General features: G+C 44.2%; 1 protein-coding gene and 1 non-coding gene across 2 annotated transcripts in view; one reads left to right on the forward strand and one right to left on the reverse strand.

Annotated features, from left to right (window-relative positions):
- Positions 1-26,875, reverse strand: part of CALN1 (calneuron 1) — a 482,900-nt gene that overhangs the window by 381,270 nt on the left and 74,755 nt on the right. The window lies entirely within an intron of this gene.
- TRNAK-UUU (transfer RNA lysine (anticodon UUU)) lies at positions 22,403-22,474 on the forward strand. The gene has a single exon. It is a non-coding gene; the product is annotated as a tRNA-Lys (tRNA).

Below are 26,875 nucleotides of genomic sequence, written 5' to 3' on the forward strand. Positions count from 1 at the left end.
CTATTTGGAGTCCTTCTGGATGTCTGTGTCTTGTGATTCCCCTGCTCCAGGAGCAAATCTGGAGGGTCTTCTCCCCAGAATTCATCCTCCTGCATCCCTCCTCCTGGTGTCACAGCCTGATCATCTGTGACTCTGCACAAATCTGAGTCTCAGCGTCCCCCTCTCCAAAACTGAGTGGTTTAGACAGAGAATTCCTAACGTCCCTTCCAGCTCTCTGAGCCTCTGATTCTGACTCTATAAATGCTAGATTCAGAAAGACAAATAATGTCACGATCTGTAATCGCGGCACCAACTTCTGGACTCTAACACTAGAGCAGTAAGGTGTAAACGTTCAGGGAGGAACTTTTAACGAGTATTTAATTGCACAAAGTGGGGGGAGGCAGGATCTGGGCCCCCTGTTCTCCAAGCCTACCCTGAATGAACCAAAGAGGCCATAATCTCATGAAAAGGTGATGATTCCAGAAGCCCTCCATGCGAAGCTAAGAAAGTCAAGAACAGGATTCTTCTTAACTAGGTCCTGCCCTCCAGCAGCACCTAGAGCTGGTTCAAAATGCAGGCGCTCAGCCAGCTCCAGACCCTGCATCCAAATTTGCATTTGAACAAGATCCCCAGGCTATTTGCAGGCACTTTAAGAAAAGTGGTCCTAAAGCCCTGGTTCTCAAAGTTAGCTACACAGTGGAATCACCTTGGGGGTGGGGGACCCTGTCCCATTCCCCCCCCCCCACAATGATTCAGATGTCACTAATCTGGGATGTGATGGGGCACTGGGACTTTTTTTAAGGCTTCCCAGGGAATTCTAATGTGCAGCAAAGTTTGAGCAGCACTGAACTAAATTCTCAGGTTTCAGGTTCTAAAATACAAATCCAGAGCTAGCTGACCTCCCTCTAGAAAGAACTGTATCACCTTTCCACAGCAGGGTCACCCACTCACTGGAGTTCTAACTGGTGATAGGTCACCATCCCATGTCCTCCAAGGTCCTGCAGGATGTGGCCACTCCAGGGAAAGCTACCTGACAGCACTGGCTCTCTCTCTCTCTCTCTGTCTCTCATGGCAACCGCACTGCTCCAGATCAGAGGACAGAACTTGCTTCTTCAGGGACACCTTTCACGCAGGGATGTCCAAGCACATGGAACCCTCGGGCCAGCAGCTGGAACTCAGACAGCTGGAAGAGTCCAGAGCAAATCCTCCTTGGCTTCAGTCCCTTCTGGTGCCAAGATTCGGAGTCAGCCTGCATCACTCCTAATGACTTAAGGCTAAGATCTCTGAGTGAGGACCCACTGACAGTAACCACCAGCATGTTTCCTTCCTTTTTACTTATGGGATCCCCTTCCTGTTGCCTACTGCCCTTTGAGGGCTCCACGGAGTCTGTGCTTCTGGGCTTTTGAAAGAAGCATTTATCTCCTCAGGTGTGAGAAGTTTGAGAACTCTGGTGTTTATGTAAAGATAGCACAGGAGCCCAGCTGGGAGCTAGCAGTTCTTGAATCTACCAGGGCTCACAAGTCGGTTAGTGTTGGTGCAACTAACTTGAGGGTTGAGTCTTGGAGTGAAAAGAGGATCACCAGCCTCCGCTGAGGGCAGATGATCTGTCCTGGACCAGTTACTGCCAAGTGACTCAGGAAGGGAAGGATTGGGGTAACCCACGAAACAGGCTTGAAAATGAAAAGTGATTTAACTAAAGTGATTTCACAAAGTCCCACCTGATCTTTATTACAGAAAGTCTGCTTGTCTTTGGGAGGCAAGGGAAGGTGGAGATTTCACCTAGTGAGTTACATGCCTCTGGAAGGGAGACTATGGTGTGGTGGTTCCCATCCATCACAGGCTAACCTGGGCCTCTGAGCTGCCTCTTCATTTCTTTATCTGTAAAATGGGGGAAATACTAATAATCAGAGAGTGGATGACACGTAGTAAGTACGATGCAAGTTTGCTATGATTACTTGTCACTTCCCCCTGGATCTGGAATGTGTGTTTATGTGTCTGTGCATAAAATGAGTCATCCACCATAGACCAGAGGAAATAACTGAGCGACTGGTTTTAAGAACAAGCAGTAGGCTGCTGGAGGCTGAAAAGCTCCATCAATGTGCAGTACAGATGTTTGAGGTTTTCTTACCAGGCTATAAAAATGTTTACACAGTAATTAGGCCTGTTATCAGTACACAAACACATTACACTTTACAGAATGAATGAACAGCACAAAACCCCTCCCATTTTTTCATCAGGTTCCACACGCTTTCCTAATTCTCGGGTTTACCAAAATAAATTCATTTTTCTAACAACACGGAGCTGGCGTGGAGTGTAGGGAAGAGGCGCTGGTGGGGAACACGACTCTGTGTAATGGAGCGCGTGTCATTTGCTCTCTCTGGTCCTTCTTTTTCCCCATCTGTAAAATGAGATAACCAAGGTCCCTGCTTTCTCATAAATTCCATGGTTCTATTACTTTACAAGCATTCTCTTCTAAGCATGTCTTCGCTCTTCTCTTGCCCAAGAAGGATGTGTTTAATTAAAGTACTGATGGGAAAGGTACGAATTCTGCTGGATCACATGAGTCTCCCATTCAACACACCAGCACAGAGCTGGTGGCAGTTCATTCCTGACACTTCAGCCCCCAAAGCCAGTCTGCGTGGTGAGACCATGCAGATGGACAGTGCTTCCCAAACACATCCATGGCTATAAGTCACACTTCGTGGAATGCTATTCTTTTCCCGTTTGCAAAGGACAATATTCCATGGTAATAAATATGTCACCAAAATAATGAACCGAGCTCCCTGACTGGCACTTCTAAGTTTTCATATGAGCTAACTTGTGTTAATGAAAAAGGAGAAGTGATTTGTAATCATGAACCCAACTTTGGGGCTCCAGCGCTGGAGCAAAATTGTTTAAATGCTCGGAGATGAACTTTTAATGAATATTTAATTGCTCTATTCTTTATAAGTACAAAGTATGCTTTCAGTGAGTACTCTGAATACTAAAAAAGGCAAGATTCCCTTTCTCCTAGCTAAGTTATGTGTTCAAGTTTCCTAATGATTTTGTTTCAAGGAGAAAAAGGTCATGTAGGTTTCAAGCTCTAGAGGAAGGAATTTGGGAGCATCAGTTGGAGATACGGTGACATGTTACAGCAATATTCCAAAACCTTTCGACAAAACATAGACATAGGTATTTGAAATGCCATAGGAAGAAAATCTAACAATCTATGTATGGAAATGTGAATGGTCTGGGGAATGAGAGTGCAAAAAGGTGCATTCTTTTTTTTATATGTAACATTTCTGTATGACTTTAATTTCTTTACAAAAAAAAAAGCGTTTGCTTTCATAACGAAAAATATTTTTTAAGCATAAAACAAAAAGCCACCCATTGGACATCTGATACAAAATGAGCATTCTGATTTCTGCCCAACCAGGATCATGGGGTTTTTTGACATTAAAATTTCCAGAAATAAAATGGTAAGGGGACTTCCCCGGCAGTCTAGAGGTCAAGACTTCGCCTTCCAGTGCAGGGGGTGCGGGTTCAATCCCTGGTCAGGAAGCTAAGATCCCCCATGCCTCATGGCCAAAACACCAAAACATAAGACAGAAGTAATATTGTAACAAATTCAATAAAGACTTTAAAAATGGTCCACTGTCCAAAAAATTTAAAATGTGTTTTAGTCAATATAGTTTCACAACACCCCATTCAAAACACTGGTGGTCATCAGGGTCTACATTTTAAAATAATTTGTTTCCGATTATAAAAGAAACTTGAGCTCATTTAAAAAAAATCATTTATAATGCCAACTCCTCTGGACAAGCAATGTTAACATTTTCAGTCCACTTCTTTCTATTATTCTTCTGTACCATATTTTTAAACAAAACTGAAATCATACTGGAAATGCGGTTTTGTCCAGACCCACATTTAATTGGTACGTTAGAAACCACTAAATTAAGGTCACCAAAGCATTTTCTCTCCATCTGCTACTCATAAACACTACATTTCACTTATACTCTAATGAATAAAGATTCACTTTGTTGTACCAAGGTAGTGCACACAGAGTGCACAGCAGCCAGGGTGATCTTTTGAAAACATAAATTAAATCATGTCACACTTTGCGGTTTAAAACCCTCCGGGGCCTCCCATCAAACTCAGCATCAAACCCAAACTCTGTAGGGTGACCTCTGAGGCCCCCCCATGAACCAGCCCCTGCTTCTCAGTACACATCTCCTGCCATACTAGCCTCCTTCCTGTTCCTCTAAAGCACCCTGTGGTTCCTACCTCAGGACCTCTGCACTGGCTGCTGCTACTGCCTGGAAGTTCTTCCCCAGATCCTCCCCCAACTGACTCAGCTTAAATATAGCTCCTCGATGAGAACTTTCTTGACCACCCAATTCGAAGGGGCCCCTGTATCTGTCTCCATCTCCATGATATCACCTAATTTTATTTTCCATTTTTATTGTTTTACTATGTCTTACACCACTAGAATATGAGAGTACCACCTCTATCTACTCACCATTGTCCCCAGTAGCCACACCAGAGATGCTCAATAAACAATGGCTGAATGAATGAAAATGTTTTCAAAGTACCCAGATTTGTGGGGCATGAGCTAGAGTAACCTACTTAAACAGGCCTTATTCTCAGCAGCACAGCCCCTTAATGAGACTTTTTAAAACTGGCCGTCACCTTCTCCTGTGGCCTGGTCACAGAGAGCTGCCCACAGCCCTGCCGGCAGGAAAACAAGCGGGTTATTTAGTCTGGGCCAGACTCTCATTTTGTTTATCCACTCCATTATCTAAACCAGAAATGTTGTGGTCACCCTTCCCTTCTCTTACTCCTACTCCATCAATCAGTAAGTCTCACCAACTATCCCTCCTGTGGAGGACATGCCCAAGTCTTCTAGCAGGGTCATTCCAACTTCCTTTCAGAAACACTACCTCTCCCCATTCTGATGAACTTTCAGAATATTATTCCTGATACGAAGACCCAAAGCTATGTCAGTTAGACATTTCCTCTGAGCATTTTGAATGTAGCAGAATAATAAAAATAAAAAATAGTAATAATAAAATGACGATGACGGAGGAAAAGGCTAGAGATCATTTACTTCCAGAGCGTCATGTGAGAGAAACCATAAGACAACTCTGGCCACCAAGATCCCCTCGACCGCCTAATTCCCAACTGCTCCAAGCCTGGCTCTTCAGGCGTGCCCTCAGCCCTGTGAATTCCCATCAGTACTTCTACAACATTCTCCTCATTTGCTTTAGTTGCTAGCCCAAGTCTGTTTCTGTTGCTTGCAACCCAGGAATCCTAACTAAGAATTCTCCTAAATGTTTGCTCAACCCATCTCTTCTCCTCCATACTCCCCACCCTAACCTCAGCACCAGCCGCTTCACTGGTATCTACGCCTCTGGTCTTCTCACTGCCAAATCCATTCTCCACAAGGGCCCCAACCAGACTCACCTAAAACTCACATCTGACCTTGCCGCCTGCCCCGTGGTCCTGACCAAAAGCCTCCTCCTACCATTCCAGCCTCTTCTCATCATTTCCTGCCTCGCCCCTGAAGCTCCAAACTACCAGCTGCTTCCTCTTATTTTCCATATGTATTCTGTCTCTCACCCGACTTCCTCTGCACTGGGATCCCCATGTAAGGCTGGCCACTTCATAAGCATCCTTGAAGCTCTGCTCAGACATCACTGCCATGCTGGGCTGGCTGCCTTCCGTCTCTGCTTGCAAATGTGCATCCCTCACACATGGTCTGCCTTCCCCACTGATCTGTGGATCTGCTGATGGCAGCCGCCGTATCATATTCATGCCTATCTCCATACCACATAACAGGCACTGAATACATTTTTGTTAGACGTTAAATGATTAAAAACATAATTCACCCGGAGAGCCCCAGGTTGGAGGCGACAACTGTGCTTTCATTCTCCTCCTTTCCAACCACACACAGAATTACCCTCCGATGGAGCAATGGAGGGATCAGCTAACGCCCTGCCCGCCTTGAAGGACGGTTTCATCGCTTGGGGGTCAGGACACGCGCTCTTTTAACAAGCATCGGGGGCTGTTGCTGGTTGCACTGCCTCATGGTTCTCCATTACGAAAGGACGTTTCAGACACTCTGACGACATCAGGTTAAGCCTCGAGGAAAGGGCAAAGATGCCACCCACCCCATACCAATGTGGGTACAGACAGGGAACACGCAAACAAACAGAGACGTGGCAGCCTATAATCAAGCCAATCTGGGCTCGAGCATCACGTGGCTCCAGTGCGGGCACACGTGGAGGGCAGGGCCTCCTTCCCTGACCCACGGCACAAGGCAGAGCTCCTCCTGGGCCTCAGTTTCCTCGTCAGGAACGAGTTATTAGATGCTGCCCTGGATTCACTCAGCAAACACAGAGGGGCACCCACCATGCGGTGGACTCTAGACAAGGCACCGAAGGTCAAGGTTACTAAAACGCTCTTCAGGTCATGAGCAGCAGTGTGGAAACAGCCTTGGACTTGCCATCAGGAACCCCAGCCTCTTAGAATGAAACCCTAACCCCGCCTCTTACCCACAAGCCACGTGGCCTCAGGAAAGTTAGTTAACTGCCCTCAACATCAGTTTCCAAATATGAAAAATGAGGGTTACAGGAGCTCCAATGTGTATAAGTGTCTGGCATCAAGAAGGGTCCCAGAAATCTGAGTTAAGAGGGTCTGCAAAGACCTTAAATGTCCAAAGTTCTCTCGGAGCCTCCAGAATTCCTCTCAATAAAAGAACTAGTGTCCCCTTCTGCCACCTACTGAGCACTGCAGAGGCTGTCCGCGCGCGAGTGGGCAGGCAAAGCCAGCAAGACTGTGGACCCTGCGCCAGGACCAAGTACCAGCCCTCACATACCTCTCCCGGCCTGTTGACCCAGGAGCACACCCTCCCTTCCCAAAGCCACTTGCTACGGAAAAGAAATTTCTAGATGGCAACCTAACCTGGCCCAATATTAGGGCGCTGATCAGAGGCCTCCCACCGCGGAGGGAAAGGTTAAACTCAACCAAGCAGCTGCCGCTTGGGCACCCTCCCCCCACCCCAGTCCCCACCACCCCTCAGCGAGGAAGGGGAGCCGTGGGTCCGCATCAAGTCCCGCCCATCGTGTGTTCGCCTGCAAACCAGCTGAATGAAATGATTTTCTTTCTACAAAGCCTTTCTGCTGCACCCTCACTGAAGGCCTGATTACTGGCAATAGTTACATTCCGAGTTCAGAGAAAGGTGATCTGATGAACAATTCTAAGAGGATTTAGCGCTCCTCCAATAAAATATCGGAGGGATTGGGTTTCCAGAGAGTTTTGTTTTCATTACTCCACTTGGATACAGCCGGTAACCAACATCAGTGTTGTAGACCAGCTTCTCAGTAAACATAGCTGTTTTTCAGGCAGCTACTGCCATGAAAAACCCACATGTCTGCAGCGAGCTCACGAAGGGGGGCCGCTGGGCTGGGCCTCCACCAGAGCAGGCCACGGGGAGAACACAGCCCGGGGCATCCATCGGGCAACGGTGGGGGCCAGCTGCCTAAGGAACCAGCAAAGCTTGGCGGCTCCTGGAGCCCAGGAAAGGATCCTTAGCTGGGGTGTCCCAACAGAGTGGCAAGCACAGGAGAGGTCCGAGTTGCCCTCCAGACTTCCGAGCCTCATAGAAACAAGTAGCAAAGAAAATGGGGACTCCACCAACACCTCCTTCTTCTCCCCCCCACCACCTCCTTCCCCCGCCCCCCACCTCCAAAGATGAAATAAAAACCACCAACAAGCCAAGGAGGAGAGCTGGAGTCAGGCTTGGATGAAAGCCGCATCCTGCTCTAGCCCCAAGACAATTTCACACCAAATGACTTTAAAACTCTTTCCAAAGCTCTGCTGCCTGAATTGCAAAAGAGTTTATCTTTTGGACTGAAAGTCAGCAGTTAAAGAAGCAGAACGTGGAGATCCTACGAGTTATGAGTTTTCACATTTGCACCAATGCCCTGTGTGTCTGGACACACAGAGGGCAGAAATCTACCCATTCGTCCCAGAGAAAGTCACCTCAACTCTGTCCCCGAGGCTGCTCTTATTCACTCCAGAATGTGGTGATTATCAGCACTCATCAAACGTCAGTGGACCCGACCCAGCACAGCCACACACAGCCGGCACTGAGCTGTTGTTCTCCTCCGAGCCCAGCAAAGTGTCCTTTTCTGCAAAAAATCAAGCTCAGGGCCTGGGGATGGCGCCCCAGTCTTGGCACCTCAGGAACTGCAGGCACCGTTTCACCGGGGCAGAGGGCTTCCATACCAACGGCAGGGAAGGCGCCTGCCCCACACCCTGGCCCTCAAAGGAAAAAGAGCAGAGAGAAAAGATGCTGCGCGTGGGGGCAGAGGGCGCACGTGGCTGGCGCCTCGATGGTCGAAAGTGTCCCTCCGTCCACTCTCAGCAATCCCACCCCGTCGGAATGAGGTGCCCCCAGCTCTCCCCGGCCCCGACGCCGGCCCCAGAACTACCTGCTGCTGCCTAGGCGCCCTCAGGCCAAGTCTGAGGAAGTTCACTCCCCGTCGCGCCAGTGCGGGAGGCTGAGGCACCGGGTAAGCCCAGCCCGCCCGGCAGAGTCGGCGCCCGCCTCTGCCCGGGCGCGGGAGGCAGGGAGCTGCTGGGGACCCAGCGTCCAGCTGAGCCACAGCCAGGTCCCGGGCTGCGGTGCCGGAGGCCTCGGGGCGATCCCGCGCTCCCCAGGGCCCGCGAGCGCCTGGAGGGTGGCGGCGAGGAGCGTGCGCCCCGGAGGGTGAGCAGTCCGCGCCGGGGCTGGAGGTGGAGGGAACCCTCCGCCGATCGCCATGACTCCCGGCTGCCCGGATACCTGGAAGCCGCCCCGCTCTCCCACCTGGGCTGCGGTGCAGCTTCCCTCCCTTCCACCGCCCTGGCGCCCGCGGCCGGGGGCGCGCGGACTAGCGGCCACCGGCGCCGGGGACTCGGCGAGCGGCTCCCGGCCCGCAGCCCGCACAGTTCCGGGACACCCGGGTGGGACACCCGCGGCCCTGCCCCGGTCCCACGCCCCCGGGCGGGAGGCCAGCAGCCGCCCCCAGGGAGGGCGAGGCGGCGCCGACACCCCCAGCCCGCCCGGTGCCCTCCGCCAGCGCCAACAGGTACGGGAGGCGTTGTCGCCCGCCCGCCCACTCCGGGGCCAGGGGCCCGCGACAGCCCGGGCTTGGGGCACGGCGCAGAGGGGCGAGCGCGGAGGGAAGAGGCGAGGGCGGGAGCGAGCGGGCGGGCGGCGGCACTCACCTCTGGCTGGGCCGGGGCCGGCCGCGCGGGCCCGCCGCCCCGAAGCCCGGGTTCCGAGGCGCCTCCGCGCGCGCCGGGGGCTTCCTCCGAGGCCCGCAGGGAGGGGGCGGCGCGGGGGGGAGGCGCCGGCGGGCAGCGCTCAGCCTCACGCTCACACCCCCGGCCGGCCGCCGCGGCCCCGCGCCGGCATCCTCGCTGCCGCCGGCTCCCACGGCGCCCCGGGCCGCTCCCCAAGCGCGCGCCGGGGCGCGGCGCGAGCCCCTCGTCGGCTCGGAGCGCGATCTGGGCGCGCTCCTCCTGTCCTTGTCCTCGGCTCCCGTCTGGGGACGCTGCCCCGCACCCCCGGCTCGGCGCGCTCCTCTACCCCTCCCGCTCCCGCTGGCCGTGCAGAGCCCCGGCGCGCGGGCTCAGCCCATGTGCGCGGCTGTCTCGCTGCGCCCCGGAGCCCAGTGGCCGAGGCCCCGCCGGAGTTGCGCGCCCTAGAAACTCCATGCGGCTCCGGCCTCCTCCCCGGCTCCTCCCCGGCGGGGCCCCCGGGGCCTCGAGGCCGCCCGCGGCGCCGTCCCCGCCCTGCCTTCGCCCGCGTCAGGAGCCGGGGTTCGGGGCGCGCCTCGCCTCGGAGGGTCGGGGAGCCCCCACCCCCACCCCTCCGCCCCTCCAATGGCTCCCCGGGTTTCCAAGCAGCGCAACCTGAGGAACGCCTCGGCGCGCGCGCACTCACTCTCGCGCAGACACACACATACACACACGCACTGCACACACAGGCACACGCGCGGGGGGCGAACTGGAGCTTGGCAGACGGTCCTCCTTCCTTCCTCCCCAAAGAAGCTGCCCACGTTAACTCCGGCAAACTGCTGTTCCTCGGTATTGGACAACTCACCCAAGCGCCCCCCACCTTAACTACTTCGTCCCCAGCGCCAGGAGCACACCTGCATCCGCGCCCAGGGGGAGGGCGGGCGCCGAGTTGAGGTGCCGGCGGCCAAAGCTGGGGGAGGAGGAGGGTTCGGAGTGCTCACCCCAGCACCATCCAGGCAGGCACTTCTGCAGCGATCGCCCACCAACCTCTGAGCCTGCTCCCCGGGGCCTGAAAACACGTGGTTTGGCCCCCCAGCTCCCTTCCCAAGGTCACAGAATGGCTTTGAGGAGGGGGAGAGGGTGCTTGGACACAGGTGTGAGCTAGACATCTCCCAGACTGTCTGCCGCCTGCCCTGGCAGTGCCCTCCGCCAAGTCCATACCCAGACAGACCCCTTTCCTCCTCTGCCCCGTGCTTCAAGGGCAACCCCTTAGCTTGGAGTCTCTAGTCACCTTTTCTGGCCCCACCTGTCTACCTGTCATGTGCCCAGAAGCTGACAGAATACACAGTGCTGCCAAGGTTTGTGTTGTCAAAAAAAAAAAAGAAAAGAAAAGAAAGCAAAAAAAAATCAAAACACCAAGATGCATCTCAGTCTATCCCATAGACTAAGGCATCTGCCAGTCCCTTTCTGCTCCTCCCAAGGGTGCGCCCGCAGGAGAAGGAGCCCACCTGGCTGGAGCAGGCTAGTCTTTCCTTACAGCACCCTCTTTTCCAGGGTCCCCAGTTTCTTGCCCCCTCTAGGTGGCAGAAAGACTGTGCCACCAGCTCAGATTCTTCCAGTTCCCAGAATCAAAGGAAAGATATATATAAAAATTCTCACACCAATCAGGAGCAAAGCAGGCAATACTGCCATAAGCCTCTGGTCCAAACAACTCAGCAATCACCTCTCTTCTGGCTGGTGCAGCTGCCAGGAGAATGTGGGCATTGGTGCTGCCAGGCAGCAGCACAAGTTCATCAGGGTCCCCTCCTTGCCTGCACCTCCTGGTTTGCAGCCTGGGCGTGGTTCCTCTGAGCCCTCGTAGCTGGTAACATACCTTTGGCATTTAGCATTTGCTACCCTGTATTCTTACTATCTCTTCTTGTACCTGCCCTACTTCCCAAATTATCTTTTTAAGCCACTGGCTGAATTTTATATACCTAGTTCAGAGATGTATATAGACGGCATTTCTAGGAGTTTCCCTGAAGGGTCACGGGCAGATGAACTAATAGAGTCGGTAGAGTATCACAATGATCGTTCCCACCAATCTCTTAGTTTAGATGGAAGCTGCATCTTCTAGCAATCTGTTGCCTCAATAAACAGTTGTTCTGTCGTTTTCTGGATGGCAACCAGGTCACCAAAGTCCCTTAAGCAAGTCTATATACACACACGGAGCTCCTGGTAGAAAGCAGATTTAACCATTTAACCAGAGCAGGACACATCTGTTAGATCTCTGCCCTCACTGCGTGTGTGAATTTGGGCAAGTTGTTTGTCTCTCTAAATCTCGCTGTCCTCATCTGTCAAATGGGGATAATCCGAGTATCTACTCCATAAGTTTGTTGTAAAGTTTCAATGTGATAACCTGAAATAGTTCACTCAGTTAACTCAGCTCCAGGCATAGTAAGCTTTCAAGAAATGTTGGCTGTTGTCATTATTAATGAGTAGTTAACACATGTCAACGACATTACCTTGGGGGAAAAAAAATCAAGGATCTCAATGGACATCAAGAACTAGAAAGCCAGGTGGCAGACTTTGGTGAGCACACTAAAATACCGTTTCCAGGTCCTTGCCAACTACGGTCATTTCAAGACTTTCAGGTTAAGAGGGGTGCCGGTTCTCAGACCCTGGTACCTTTGCTCCAACTTTTATTCATTCAATATATACTTATTAAGGGTCAAAAATGTGTCAGCTCCTTCCTGTTAAATTGTCAAAGAAACTCTTGTACCAAATATCAGAACGGAAGCTAAAACCAACACGGAACAAAATGGGTTCCATGCATTTGTGGCTTAATTTGGCAGGAGTACTCTCTCCAACCCAGAATAATACAGCCCTCCAGGAAACAGCTGGGAGTAATCATTAACTCTGTTCTATCACCTACCTCTAGCTTTGGGACCCAGCATTATACAAATCAGACACCTAGACAGTTGCTACCTTACCACATGGTAAACATTTTCTAACATGGTCAAAGTCATTGCCACCTCCACCTCAGCCCTTCCCCTGTCTTTCCTTCTTCTGTTTTACCTTCAATAACTACATCTACTTCAAGTGCCCAAGACAGTCAAGGGTAGAGGCGGATGAACGGAGCTGTTGCATTCTGAGGAGAAATAGGCAGAAAAAGAAAAAATCACTTAGGTACATGCTGGAGGGTAACGTTTTTCATGTGTCCTATCAAATTGCAGACTATGGAATGTATTGGCTTCTTTACGACACACATTCTCTACTTTGTGGCAGGAGGTTTTAGAGTGGTTTGTTAGGCAGCAACAGATAACCAGAATGAAATTCAGTATCTGGAAGCAGACTGCTGCTGTAACAAACACTTAAAACACTGGCTTTGGGATTAGACAACCAGCAAAAGCTAGAAGTACCTCGTAAGACTATTAGTGAAAGCTGCAAGGGCCCCAGGAAGACTCTTGGAGAGGACTTGAAGGGCACCGAAAAAACTGTTCCTGGAGGCTGGAGAAGAGAGCACCTGAGCCATGCACAGGTGTGTCAGTTAGCAAAACGGTTGCCTGTAGTAACATGACAGATGGAAAGGCTACCTAATGAACTCATGGATCTGACTAGAAGAGTTCCAAGTAGAGCATAGAAAGAGCCAGCTGGGTTTTTCTAGATGCCCATGATAAAAGAAAAGCAGAGATGAATTAAAGCAGAAATCATTCCATTTTTTTTAGTAGAATTTAGAGGAAATAGAAAGAACCAGGACTTGCTGGGTTCGAGAGGAAAACTATTTCTCATTCTGACATCTCCAGCAAAAACATTCAAACCCAGGGCAGTAAAATGTGGCCTGCAGATAAAGATTAACTTAGGGATGGGGCAGTCAGATCCTTTAAGATCTCACACATATTTAAGGGCAGGCCTAAAAGAGCTTTCAAGAATCTTAGAGGCATGGTCCCTCAGCAGCCTCACAGGGAGAGGAAGATAGAAAGGCCCTATTCCTAAAGAGACTTGTAAGTATGGCTTTGTCTAGTGGATGGATTATACTCGTAATTTGAATCACAGGAAGCCCTTGATGTTTTTAAAGAAAACATACCAGTTTGGGACTAACAGGGACAGAGATAGTACAAAAGGAAAGGAGGCCTTTGGATCCCCACCACTCTTATGGGCCACAAACAGGCTGTAAACATGGACCGTTTCTTATGGGAGAGGAAGAATGAGTCAGGGAGGAACCAAGAGCCCAAAAGATGAAGCCAAGAGCGGTGAGGAGTCATTCCCAAGAAGCAGGACTGAGCCTTAATTAAGGAACTGATGACATGTTCCTAGCTGGATTTAAGAATTGCTGTGAAACAGTATGAGTGCTACAGGAAACACCACCCACATCCTCTCTTACTGCATGGGGTGTCTATCACAATTATATACTGTATCTCTGCCTCACTGGTGTGTTTGGGGTGTTTAGGGAGAGGAGATCTTCAGATTGAGAAGAACCTCCCCTGAACCTGCTTTAGATGAACCGATGCAAGACCTCAAGCCTGAGCCTGGCGCTACAAGGAGATGAGACTTTTGGACTTTTGGATGTACCTGGGTACGTTTCATGTTAGAAGAATGTAAGTCATGCTTGACTGAAGGTGAATTTTTGACTGTGTTGAATTAAACATGGCTGGAAATCCTTCAATATTCCTGTCATCAAGTTGGGATCTACAATGCCCTTGCCTTGAATCTGGACGGGATATGTTACTTCTTTAATCGAATAAAGAAATCAAAATTATTTCGTGCCAGTTTCCAGCCTTAGGACTTAAACTGGAAGCTTTTATTTCCTGTCTCTTGGAACACTCTCTCAGAGCCCAAAGTCACCATGTAAGAAGTCCAATTACCCAGAGTCCGCCATGCTGCAAGGCAGCCCAAGCTAGCTGTTTAGAGGAAAGGAGGTAGGAAGGTAATAAAGGAGAAATGGAGAGGGGGAGGACAAGGCACAGATAGAGATGGACACCTGGCCAGTCTCCAACTATTCTAGCCCCTGCTGTAAGAGTCTTCCCAGCTGAGGACCCAGATATTATAGGGCAGAGAGAAGCCATCCCCACTGTACCCTATTTGAATTCCTGACCCACAGACTAAAGGAGGTGGTAATACATTAATGTTTTAAGCCCTTTAGTTTTGGAGTGATTTGCTATAGATAACCAGAAAAATTTGATAACTTGGAAAGATTTCCAAACTATATTGTACAGTGAAAAAAGAAAATTACAAAATAATATGCATGATACCATTTTTGAAAAAGAAAACTTTGTACGTAGTGTCCATAAATGTCATGTTGGCCAAAAAGTTCACTTGCGCTTTTCCATAAGATGTTACATTATATAATTGGAATGCTATCTGTTACTTAACTAACTCTGAAGAATCAGAATTAAGGCGACTTCTACTTTTCAGATATATATTATATGAATGTTCCACAACAAAGATTTTTAATATTGGCTTAATTTTTAAATGAGAAAAATATAAAATATCCTGTATTGATTTTATTTCAAAGCAATACACATGTAGTATACACCTATGAAAATAATAACACACTCTCTGCCTTTAAAAAAACAAACGGTTTACTCTGTGACTGGATTATTTATGGAAAGAGATTATACTGACATGCTGATAATTCTGTTGATTTCTAGGATAAAGAAGATTTATCAACAAAGTAAAAAAAAAGTTATCAGCAAAGGTAAAAAAAAAAGATTGGCTCCAGAAGTGCATGTAACACTAGATCACAGATGAAAAATGGACCAATAGAGAGAGGGTAATTGGTCTCATCCAGGCTTATACATTAAGTTGTTATCATGTATGAAAGTTAGAGAAAAATATTTTTTTAATGAAACAGGTGAGAAAATAAATGGCTTTTTTTTTTTTTTTTTTTACATATTCTGGAAAAAATACTCAAAGACTTGCAATAGCCAAAAAAAAAAAAAAAAAAAAAAAATGGAATCAAAGTTAAGAACTCAAGAATGGGGCCAAGAACCCAGAGAGAAGGAAAGAGCACTGGTGGGAACTTGACCTGCTCTGCCGCCTTTGACTTTGAAACATTAGCTGATTTCCAAGTAGCATTGGACCGAAAGGCCAAAAAGAAAGTAACATCTCAGAGATTTTGAGAATATCACAGGCTTAGAGAGAAAATAATCAGGTTCCAGTGCTACCAAGACAGTCAGGACCTGAGGGACTAAAATCCAAAGAAAGAAGACCTCGGAAAAGTGAATGTATTATTCTCCTCCACTTTCCCCCTACAGGCATTTGCCTCATTTTAAGCTGCACAGAGTGAAAGGCAAAGAGAAGAAATTCAGCAGCAGCTAGGTGGCTACACAATGAAGAATAAGCAGGAATCTCACAATGCCGGTAGAACAAAAACTGGAGTTTAGAACCTGCCAAGGAGGAAGAGCACAAACAAACACCCTAAGGTTTCAGGTGATGCTCTTGAAAGACTATATGCATTAAGATGAATAGCAAACGAGAAGCGTTCAGAGAATCAAATCCATCTTCAAATCACCTCAATTATTGATTAGTAAAAGGTGATCTACATCTATCCTAACTGCCTGCCAGATTAAAATTGAAATCTCTCTGAGGGGAGAGAACAACATGTAGAACCACAACAACATTTCAAATATAATATCTGGTATTTAATAAAAAATTGCCAAACATGCCCGGTGACAAGGCCAAACTGAGAAAAATCAAGGGAAAAAAACAGACAGTAAAGACATAGGTGATCCACATATTGGAGTTATAGAATACAAACATTAAAACAACTGTGATAAATGTTCAAGAAAATGAATGACAAAGAAATTTACCAGGGAAAAACTAGAACTTATTTTAAAAACAGAATGAAACAGTAATTCTGGAACCAAAAAAAAAATGCATTTAGTAGATCTTCTTAAAGCAGAACCAACACAGCAAAAGAGATCAGTGAACCGTTAATTAGGTCAGGAGATAACATCTTACTGAAGTATGAAGAGAGGAAAGAATGAAAAATAGTGAAAAGAGCTTGAGAGATACACAGAACATCATGAATAGTCAAACATATAATTGAAGTCTGAAAAAAAAAGTGGGGGGGGAGACAGATTGTGGTAGATGCAGTCTTGGCTGAGAATTTTCCAAAAACTAATTAAGCCACAGATTAAGGAAGTCCTAATAACTCCAAGCAGAATATGTACAAAGAGAGGCACATATAGGCAATCATAATTACATTTCTAAAAACCAATGACAAAATAAAAAAGAAGCCAGTCCCTCCCTCCTTTGGATGTGCGCGCGCGCGCGCGCGCACACACACACACACACACACACACACACACACACACACAACTTTCAAGGGAACAACAGATGATTTCTCAACAGAAATGAGAAAAGTTAGTATAACTTACAACCATTGGTATAATCTTTGATGTGCTAAAAGAAAGTAACTGCCCATCTAAAATTCTGAATGCAGTGAAAATATTCATTAAAAAGAAAGCTGAGGAATTTTTGCTTCTGAGCTGGTGCCAGACTTGCCCCCACACACACTGTTAACAACTAGAAAACTATATATAAAAATATATAAATTAACCGTTTTCAGTAAGTGGACAATAGCCAGTAAAGGACTGTAATCCACATGAGAACAGAAATAACTGAGATGAGCCCTACAATTGCCCAGCTCTCTGCCTGGAGTCGTTACACTGTAAAGGGAAAAGAAACCAAAGCACAGCACAGTGGTCTCACTGAGTTGAGGAGACTTCATGGACGCTTAGGTAGCTAGAATTTGTCAGGCAGAAAACTGGAGAAAGAAAATTATGCAGCAGATAACTGAGAAAAATCTTCATAAGGATTCCCTTGAGTTCCTGGTTGATAACTAAGACATACAGTCACAGGATAAAATTCCATGAGGTCAGGCAAAGAACAGCTGGTAGAGAGCTGTAAGTTGAACGATTCCTAGAGGTAAGAAAGAATTGGAAGACATTTAAGTTTTGATGAGCCTGAGTGGACAAAAATAAATGGGATTCCAATAGAGACCCCAGGTAGACTGTACCTTAGAAGCAGGACTGAACTAGCATTAGAATAGAAGTTATTCTACTACCATAACCAAGCTTAAAAGAAATCATCAAATCGATCAAGCTATTTCTCAAGTACCTTATTTGCTTAACAAACTTAAAAACTCTTTAAGAACAACAACAAAATCTGGAAATTCTAGTGTAACATTCAAAGCATCCACAGAAAAAGCAGAAATAACAGGAATAATGGAATTAGCTGATGGGGGCTTTCCTATAGCTGTTATAAATATGTTCAAGGATTTAAAGGAAAATATAAGCACTATAAATAAAGGAGTGGAAATTGTTTTGAGAGCAAATGAAATTCTGGAGCTGAAAACTATAGTATTTAATATTAAAAAGTTGCCTGATGGACTTAAGATTAGATGCTGTAGAAAAAAAGACAAGTGAGCCTTAAGACATAGCAACAGAAACAGAAACACACAGAGAAAAATAGTTGGAAAAGTAGAGCTCAGTGAACTGTGAGACAATATCAAGCAATCTAACATATGTTCAATTTTAATACCTTAAAAGTCTCTGTGTGTGGTGAGGAAGTTAGGCAGAAAAAAATTTTTTTGGATAAGTAATGGCTAAGATTTTTCAAATCTGATAAAAGCTATAAATACATAGGTCCAAGTGGCTCAATGTACTCCAAATAGGATGAAAACAAGGAAAATCACCTGTTTAATTAAGTTATTAAAAACCAGTGGCAAAGAGAAAATCTTAAAGCACCCAGAAGAAAAGGGCACATTATATCAGGAGAACAAAAGTAAGAATCAACTAACTTCAGAAATAATGCAAGCCAGAAGACACCGGAACAGCATCTAAAGTGCTGAAAGAGAAAACAAAAACAAACAAAAATATCTAGAATTCTCTATCCAACACTCTACTCAATACTCTACAACGGCCTATATGGGAAAAGAATCTAAAAAAGAGTAGATATATGTATATGTATAACTGATTCACTTTGCTGTACAGCAGAAATTAACACAACATTGTAATTCAACTATACTCCAATAAAATTTTTTTAAAAGTAAAAATAGTAAAATAAAATATCACATTTGAAATTTAAAAAATTTTAAAAAGAAACCATAGAATTCTCTATCCAGCAAAAATATTCTCCAAATTTGAAGATGAAATAGTTTTCCAGATAAAGAAAAAGTAAAAGAGTTTATAGCTATCAGGCTGAGGTAAAATGATAACCATTGGAACCTCAAGAATGAGGAAAGCTGGAAATGATAGATATTTGAGTAAATATAAACAATATGGTTTTCTCAGTTTTACATTTCTCTAAAAGATAATTGACTGTCTAAAGCAAGAATAATGCCAATGTACTACAGAACTTATAATAAATGTATAAGTAACATGTATATGAGAATAACAGCACAAAGGATGGGAGGAAAGAAATGGAAGTATACAGTAACAGTCTCCAACAGAGGAGATTAAATGGGATATTTGAAAAATAATGCTAAAGGAGGCATGAAAAAAGGAAAAAGTAAAGAAGAGATGGGACAAATAGAAAATAAACAGCAGAACAGTAGATTGATACCTAAATATGTTGCTAATTACATTCAAAGATTCTAATGCTACAATTAAAGGGCAGCAAACATCAGGCTGCATAAAAATACAGTAAGACCCAACTATAGACTACTGACAAGATACACTCTTTAAATATACAAACACAGGTTAAAAGTACAAGGATAGAAAGATACATATCATGAAAATATTAATCATAAGACTTCCGGAACATCTATATTAATATAGGACAAGATGTATTGCCAGACATAAATAGGGTTAATTCATCATGATAAAGAGCCATTCATTAAGAAAATGTAATACTCCAAAATGTACCTATAACAAAGCTTTTAAAATACATGAAGCACAATACATGAAGAAAATAAATCCACAAACGTAATGGGAGAATTTAACACACCTCCCTCAGCATGGATAAAACATGTAAAGATAGAGGAGGCTTGTCAAACACCAGCAAATAATTTGACCAAATTGAATTTATAAAGCACTGCATTAGCCACTGCGGGATACACAATCTTTTCAAGTACACATGGAAAGTTCATAAAAGACAATATTTTGGGTCTCAGAAGCAATCTCAATAAATTCAAAAATATTGAGATCATGCAGAAAACATCCTCTGACCACAATGGAAATAAATTCGAAATCAATAAGATACTTACAACATTCTCAGATATTTTATACATAAAACAGTTTTACATAATGCACAAGCCAAAGAATAAATAACAAAGGAAGTTAAAAAAAATTTAAACCGAATGAAATGAAAATGCAATGTGCTAAAATTTGTGGCATGCAGTTAGAACTGTGCTTAGAGGGAAAATTATATCTTAAAATGTTTATTCTAGAAAAAAATGAAAGGTTTAAAACTAATATTCTAAGATTCCACTCTAAGAACTAGAAAAAGCAAATTAAACCCAAAGAAAAAGAGAAGGAAGGAAATAATAAACATAAGAACAGAAATCAATGAAATAGAAAATGTACCAATAATAGAGAAAATCAACGAAAACGTCAATAAAATTGGTAAATCTCTAACCTGATTTTAAAATCTGGAGAAAATACAAATTACCAAGATCTGGCCTAATGCAAGGGGCTTCACTATAAATCCTAAAGACATTAAAAATAACAAACGAATGTTATAAATAACTTTATTCCAAAAAACTTGACAACTTATACAAAATAGAAAAAATCCTTGAAAAAGACAAATTAACAAAATAGATCCAAGAAGAGACAGAAACTATGAATAGTTTTATATCTTAAAGAAATTTAATTCATAGTTAATAACCTCCTCCTTCCAAACACAAAAACAAATCCCTTCATGCCCAGATGACTTCTCTGTTGAATCCTAACACACATTTAACAAAGAACAAACACCAATCTTATCAAAATCTTTCATAAAATGGAGTGACACATCTCAAGTCATTTTATGAGACCAACGCTACCCCACTACCAAAATCATATAAAGGCTTTATAAGAAAATGAAATAAATATAAATGCAAAAGCTTTAACAGTATAGTATCAAATGGAACCCAGCATGTAAAAAAAGGAAAATACATTTGGCAAAGTGGAGTTTTTACCAGGCTGGCAAAGTTGGTTTAAATTTTTTAAAATCAATCAGTGTAATTTATCATATTCAGAGAAGAAAAAAATCAGGATCATCTTAATGCATGCATAAAGAGCATCTGACAAAGTTCAACACCCATGCACAATTAAAAATTCTCAGTGGGACTTCCTAGGTGGCACAGTGGTTAAGAATCCGCCTGCCAATGCAGGGGACATGGGTTTGAGCCCTGGTCCGGGAAGATCCCACATGCCATGGAGCAACTAAGCCTAGTGCGCCACAACTACTGAGCCTGCGCTCTAGAGCCTGTGAGCCACAACTATTGACCCCATGTGCCGCAACTACTGAAGCCCACGCACCTAGAGTCCATGCTCCACAACAAGAAAAGCACCACAATGGGGAGCCCGCACACCACAATGAAGAGTAGCCCCTGCTCGCTGCAACTAGAGAAAGCCCATGCGCAGCAATGAAGACCCAATGCAGCCAATAAGTAAATATATAAATTCATTTTAAAAGATTCTCAGAAAAGTAGGAATAGAAGGGAATTTCTTGAACTTGATGAAGGATATTACAAAAAATGGACAGCAACCATCGTGCCAAATGGTCAAAGACTGAACGCTGTCCCTGTAAAACCAGGAACAAGACTTCTATTGAAAACTTGTTGGGATCTCCAGCCAGTGAAGTAAGTCAATTAAAATAAATAAAATGCATACAAACTGGTAAGAAAAAAGTAAAACTGGTTTTACTCAAAGTCAACATGACTGTATATGTAGAAAATCTTAAGGAATCTAGCAAAAAAAGCTTTTAGAACTAATAAGTGACTTTAGCAAGGTTGCAGAATACAAGATCCACAAATAAGGAACTGGAAAATGAAATTGGAAGAATAGCACCATTAATAGTATCAAAAACATGAAATATTAGGGATACGTTTAACAAAGTGCAAGATCTGTATATTAAAAGCTACAAAACACTGCTGAGAGAAATTTCAAAAAGATCAAAAATAAATGCAAAGATACAACATGTTCATGATTTGGAGTTTTGGTATTTTTAAGATGTTAATTCTCCCCCAAGCTGATCTTTAGGTTCAACATAATCCAAGTCAAAATGCCAGAAAGCTTTTCCTCGGAATGTGACAAGCGGTTCTAAAATTTATATGTAAATGCAAAGGACATACAATAGCCAAAACAATTTTTAAAGAGAAGAAAGTTGGAAAGGACTACCTGATTTTAAGACCTACTATACAGCTAATTAAGAGAGTGGTTTTGGCAAAAGAATAGACATATAGACCCAAAGAAATAATATTATAGATCAGGAATAGATCTACACGTATGTGATCAATTGACTTTCGACAAAAATGCCAAGTCACTTCAATGGGGGAAAGACTAGTCTTTTCATCAAATTCTGCTGGACAACTGGATATTCATGTAGAAATAAATGAACTTTGATACTTACCTTATCCCATACACACAAAAAATAACTCAAAATTAGATCACAGACCTAAAGGTAAAAGCTAAAGCCACAGAACATTTAAAAGAAAGCAGGAGAAAAATCTTTGCAACTTTGAGCAAGCAGAAATTTCTTAAATAGGACACATAAAGCACAAATTGTAAAAGGAAGATATTGATAGTTTTACTTCATCAAAATTAAAATCTTTGGACTTCCCTGGTGGCACAGTGGTTAAGAATCCACCTGCCAATGCAGGGGGACACGGGTTCGAGCCCTGCCCCAGGAAGACAGCACATGTGCAGAGCAACTAAGCCCGTGTGCCACAACTATTAAGCCTGCGCTCTAGAGCCCAAGGGCCACTATTGAGCCCATGTGCCGCAACTATTGAAGCCCACGTGCCTAGAGCCCATGTTCCGCAACAAGAGAAGTCACTGCAATGAGAAGCCCGCACAACAAAGAGTAGCCCCCGCTCGCCACAACCAGAGGAAGCCCGTGCACAGCAATGAAGACCCAATGCAGCCAATAAATAAATAAATTTATAAAAAAAAATTAAAATCTTTTACTCTTCAAAAGACAACTTTGAAAAAATGCAAAAAGCCACAGATAGGGAAAAATTAGGAATTCCCTGGTGGTCCAGTGGTTAGGACTCAGCGCTTTTACTGCTGTGGCCCTGGTTCAATCCCTGGTCAGAGAACTAAGATTCCACAAGCTATGCAGTGTGGCCGAAACAAAAAAACAACAAAGCCACAGACAAGGAAAAATTATGTATGTATAATTTATATTTCTATATTATATACAATTTATATTTATGTTATATACATAAAGCTACATATCTGGCAAAGAACTTGAATTAAGACTGTATCAAGAAATCTTGCAACTCAGTATAATGAAAACAACTCAAATTTTAAATGGGCAAGTGATAGAATAATACTTAACAAGATAGAGGAATGTTCAATCACACATGAAAAAAGGCTCAACATTGTTAGTCACCAGGGAATGCAAATTAAAACCACAGCGGAACACTACTACACAACCAGTAGAATGCACAAATTTTAAACACCTGACAGTACAAGTGTTGACAAAAGTATGGAGCAACTGGAACTCTCATACAATGTTGTTGGGAATGTAAAGAGTTCAATAATTTTGAAAAACTGTCAGTTCCTTTTAAAGTTAAACGCACAGTTACACTCTGACTCCACGATTTCAGCTGTAGGTACTTTTCTTAGAGAAATAAAGTCCACACTATGACTTTTACATGAATGTGCGTAGCAACCTTATCCATAACAGCCCCAAACTGGAAATAATCCAAATGTTCATCAACAGATGAATGGATAAACAAATTACAGTATATGCATACAATGAGATATTGCTCAGCAATTAAAAGGAACAAAACTAGATACCCACCACATCATGGCTGAATCTCAAAAATGTTATTCTGAGTGAAAGAAGCCAGCCACAAAAGAGCACATACTCCTTTATTTCAGTCTTAAGAAATTCTAGAACAGGCAAAATAAATCTATAGTGACAGGAAGTAAATCAATGGATGCCTGGGGTAGAGATTGGAAGTGGGATTGACTGCAAAGGGGCACCAAGGAATTTTTTAGGACTGATGGAAATGCTTATGTCTTGATTGATGGTTATACAAATGTTTATACATTTGTCAGAACTCATCAAACTGTACCCTTAATGAATGCATGTTATTGTATATAAATTGTCCTCAACAAACAATTTTAAAAGAAAAAAGTGAAGCCTTAAAAATATTATGATTAAAAAAATGCAGGGGACACCGGTTCCAACCCTGGTGCAGGAAGATTCCATGTGCCGCAGAGCAACTATGCATGTGCCACAGCTACTGAGCCCACATGCCACAACTACTGAAAACCTCATGCCTACAGCCTGTGCTCTGCAACAAGAGAAGCCACTGCAGTGAGAAGCCCTAGCACCACAACGAAAAGTAGCCCCCCGCTTGCCACAACTAGAGAAAGCCTGTGCACAGCAATGACGACCCAACACAGCCAAAAAAATAAATAATAAAAAATAAAATTAAAGCTAAAAAACACTTAATACTGCAAAAGAGAAGAAAGGAGGAAAGGGGGAACATAGAACATATGAAATGAATAGAAAGTAAATGGATTGTTGATTGAAATCCAAATAAATCAGGACTCACATTCAATATTACTAGACTAAATTTATTCTAACCTCCAGACAAAGATTGTTAGAATAGATATAAATATATTAGATGTAGATTTTGCCCATAAGAAACACATTAAATAGGAGGCTGCAGGATTTTCAAACATGAAAGGATGGTATATGGAAACACCACCTGAAAGAAAGTTGGGAGAGGTGTACAAATATCAAACAGAGCAAATTTTAAGGCAGGAAGAGACTTAGGGCTTTTCTGTGGGTAAGAAGGAAGCCAGGATGCAGGATGCATGCCATGAAGGTGGCAGGTGTGTTAGGTGGGTAGCAGTCAACGTTATATTTACATAAATCTTTGGTTGACTTTGCCACTGACGACAGATGGAGAGGAATCAATAAATTGCACTTTTCTTCTCTCGCTGGTTGAAATTTTTTTGAATGCTGGGGTCAGGCTGACAGGGATCAAAATGTCAGTTTCCGTATGCTGCAAGCAGAATTAGGTAGTTTACCACCTGGCCAGTCACAGGAGGTGATGGCCCAATGCAAGCACAGGACCAGCAGTGCTCTTTTCAGACAGGAATAGCCCATAAGAGAGAGAACAAGAGTATGAGCTATCAGTCTTTTTCTTCCTTCAAACTTACCAGTTAGAGATGTGAGTGAAGGAGCAGAGCTACATGAATTGACATCACTCCATGTGGAAACATGAAATCCAAGAAAAGGTTTCCTACCACTCACTTTTCCCTTGGCATTCCTATAAACTTGTTTATGTCTCTACACTTCTGCCAATATTGAGTGTTATGAATACTTTACAATTTTACTTATGGGACTTCCCTGGTGGCACAGTGGTTAAGAATCCGCCTGCCAATGCAGGGGACACGGGTTCGATTCCTGGTCCGGGAAGATCTCACATGCCGCAGAGCAACTAAGCCCGTGTGCCACAACTACTGAGGCCGTGTGCTACAACTTCTGAAGCCCGTGCGCCTAGAGCCTGTGCTCCACAACAAGAGAAGCCACTGAAATGAGGAGCCCGTGCACTGGAACAATGAGTAGCCCCACTCTCTGCAACTAGAGAAAGCCGGAGCAGCAATGAAGACCCAACGCAGCCAATAAAGAAAGAAAGAAAAGAAAAGAATCAATAAAATTTTACCTATTGATTGGGCTAAAAATGTTGTCTCATTATGGAGAAATTTTTCAACTACGGTTGTTGCCTGGGCCTCATCTTTGTAAGATTCAGATTCACTTGGTTTGGCATGACACATTTAAAATATTTTAAAACATTCAGAAATCTCATTCCTGACAATCATGTTATGCAGCTAAGATTGAGAAAGTTCTGACATTTTATTGGAGGAAGGATGAATTAGTGGCAGCAAATGTTTTTCTCTACCTTGGATGTTCTGCTTTGATTAGAAATTTGCTTTATTTCCAACTGAATTCCTCCCTTTCCCAATCAGAAAGCTGGGATATGTGAAAATTGGTGGTGCCTGGACACAGAAAGCACCCCCTTCCCCAGCCTCTCTGCTGTAGCTGATCTGAGGTGAAGGGGGAACCTGACTCCTTCTGGGCCCACCCACCTCTGCAGATCTCTGCTCCAGCTTCTGGGGGGGGGGGGGGGCGGGGGCGCTATCAGGGAGGTTCTTTGGCCGACAGCACTGTGCTGGTTCTCAAGCTCAGGAAACTTGGTCAACCCCCAGCATCCTATTTCATTTTGGTTCCAGTTGTGCTATGCCTGGCAACTATTCTTCAGCATTTGTAGGAAAAGGATAAGGTTGTCCCAGAGTTTCAGCTTAGTTTTCATTTTAGTTGCTAATGCCTTTGTTGATGTTGTAAGTTTCAAGGAAGAGGCTTTAAAAATGTTTACTTATGCTGCCATATTTCCTGGAAGTCCCTCCTTCCTCCCCTGAATTAAAAAAAAGTAAGCTCAGAAGTATTTACATTGAAAAGCAATAAATTCTTGCTCCAGGCTTTCTCACCCGCCCTGAGGCAACTATGTTTAAACTGATCTGTTTTGACAGGTACAGACTATATAATAGGTTCAGACTTTTTCCTTAACTTACAGATTTTATATATTTTGATTCTTTTATATTTTGATTTATGGTTGCTTTAAATCTTTGATTATTTACTGTATCAGTCACATTGGGCTAGGCTATGTGTCTAATTCTATCAATTTTGCTTTATATATTTTCAGCATATGTTATTAGGTGTAGCCAATCCAACTCTAAGTTCCCTCAGGTGGTTCAAGTTCCAAAGTAAAGAACAATACTCAGGAAAACAGCTCCCTTCTACCTGTCTTCCAGATACTTTGCTCTCCTCCCATCAAAGCAAGCACTATTATTACCTTCTTGTGTGTCCTGCCAGAGATATTGCACTGATATACACTGCTTCTTTATACAAATGGTCCCACACTGTATAGATTGCTTTGCACCTTTATTTTTCACTTGGCAGGATATTGTTTTCAGGTAAAATTTACATCTAGTGAGGTGCTTGGATCTTATGTGTGCCCATTTGATGACTTTTGATAAACGACACACCTATGTGACCACCTCAAAATCAAGATTCAAATATTTCCATCACCCAGAGTCATGTTAGTTTCATGCCATGCACATTTCTTAGTTTGTTACCTTGTCTCCATAGCCAATAGAACACTCTATCCAAGGTACCACCATCCTCTCTCTACCAGCTTATCCAGTGGCCAAGGGATGGGACTCCCAACATCACACTCCAGCAGAGTGGTTTTCTCAAAGTCTCGTCTGGTTCAGACACCACTCCATCTATAAAATACACTTCTGTGACTTTCCTTTGCTTTCTGGATGAAGATCCAAATTCTCCCATGGACAATGACCCCACCACGGGCTGGTTCCACGACCTCTCTGTGCCCGTCTGATACTATTCTTCACTGTGTATTCGTTCTGCCTTTCCACACTGCTGGTCATCATTTAGTTCGACCCGTGTGTCCGGC

The sequence above is a fragment of the Hippopotamus amphibius genome, chromosome 9, assembly GCF_030028045.1.
Source record: "Hippopotamus amphibius kiboko isolate mHipAmp2 chromosome 9, mHipAmp2.hap2, whole genome shotgun sequence".
Taxonomy (NCBI): domain Eukaryota; kingdom Metazoa; phylum Chordata; class Mammalia; order Artiodactyla; family Hippopotamidae; genus Hippopotamus; species Hippopotamus amphibius.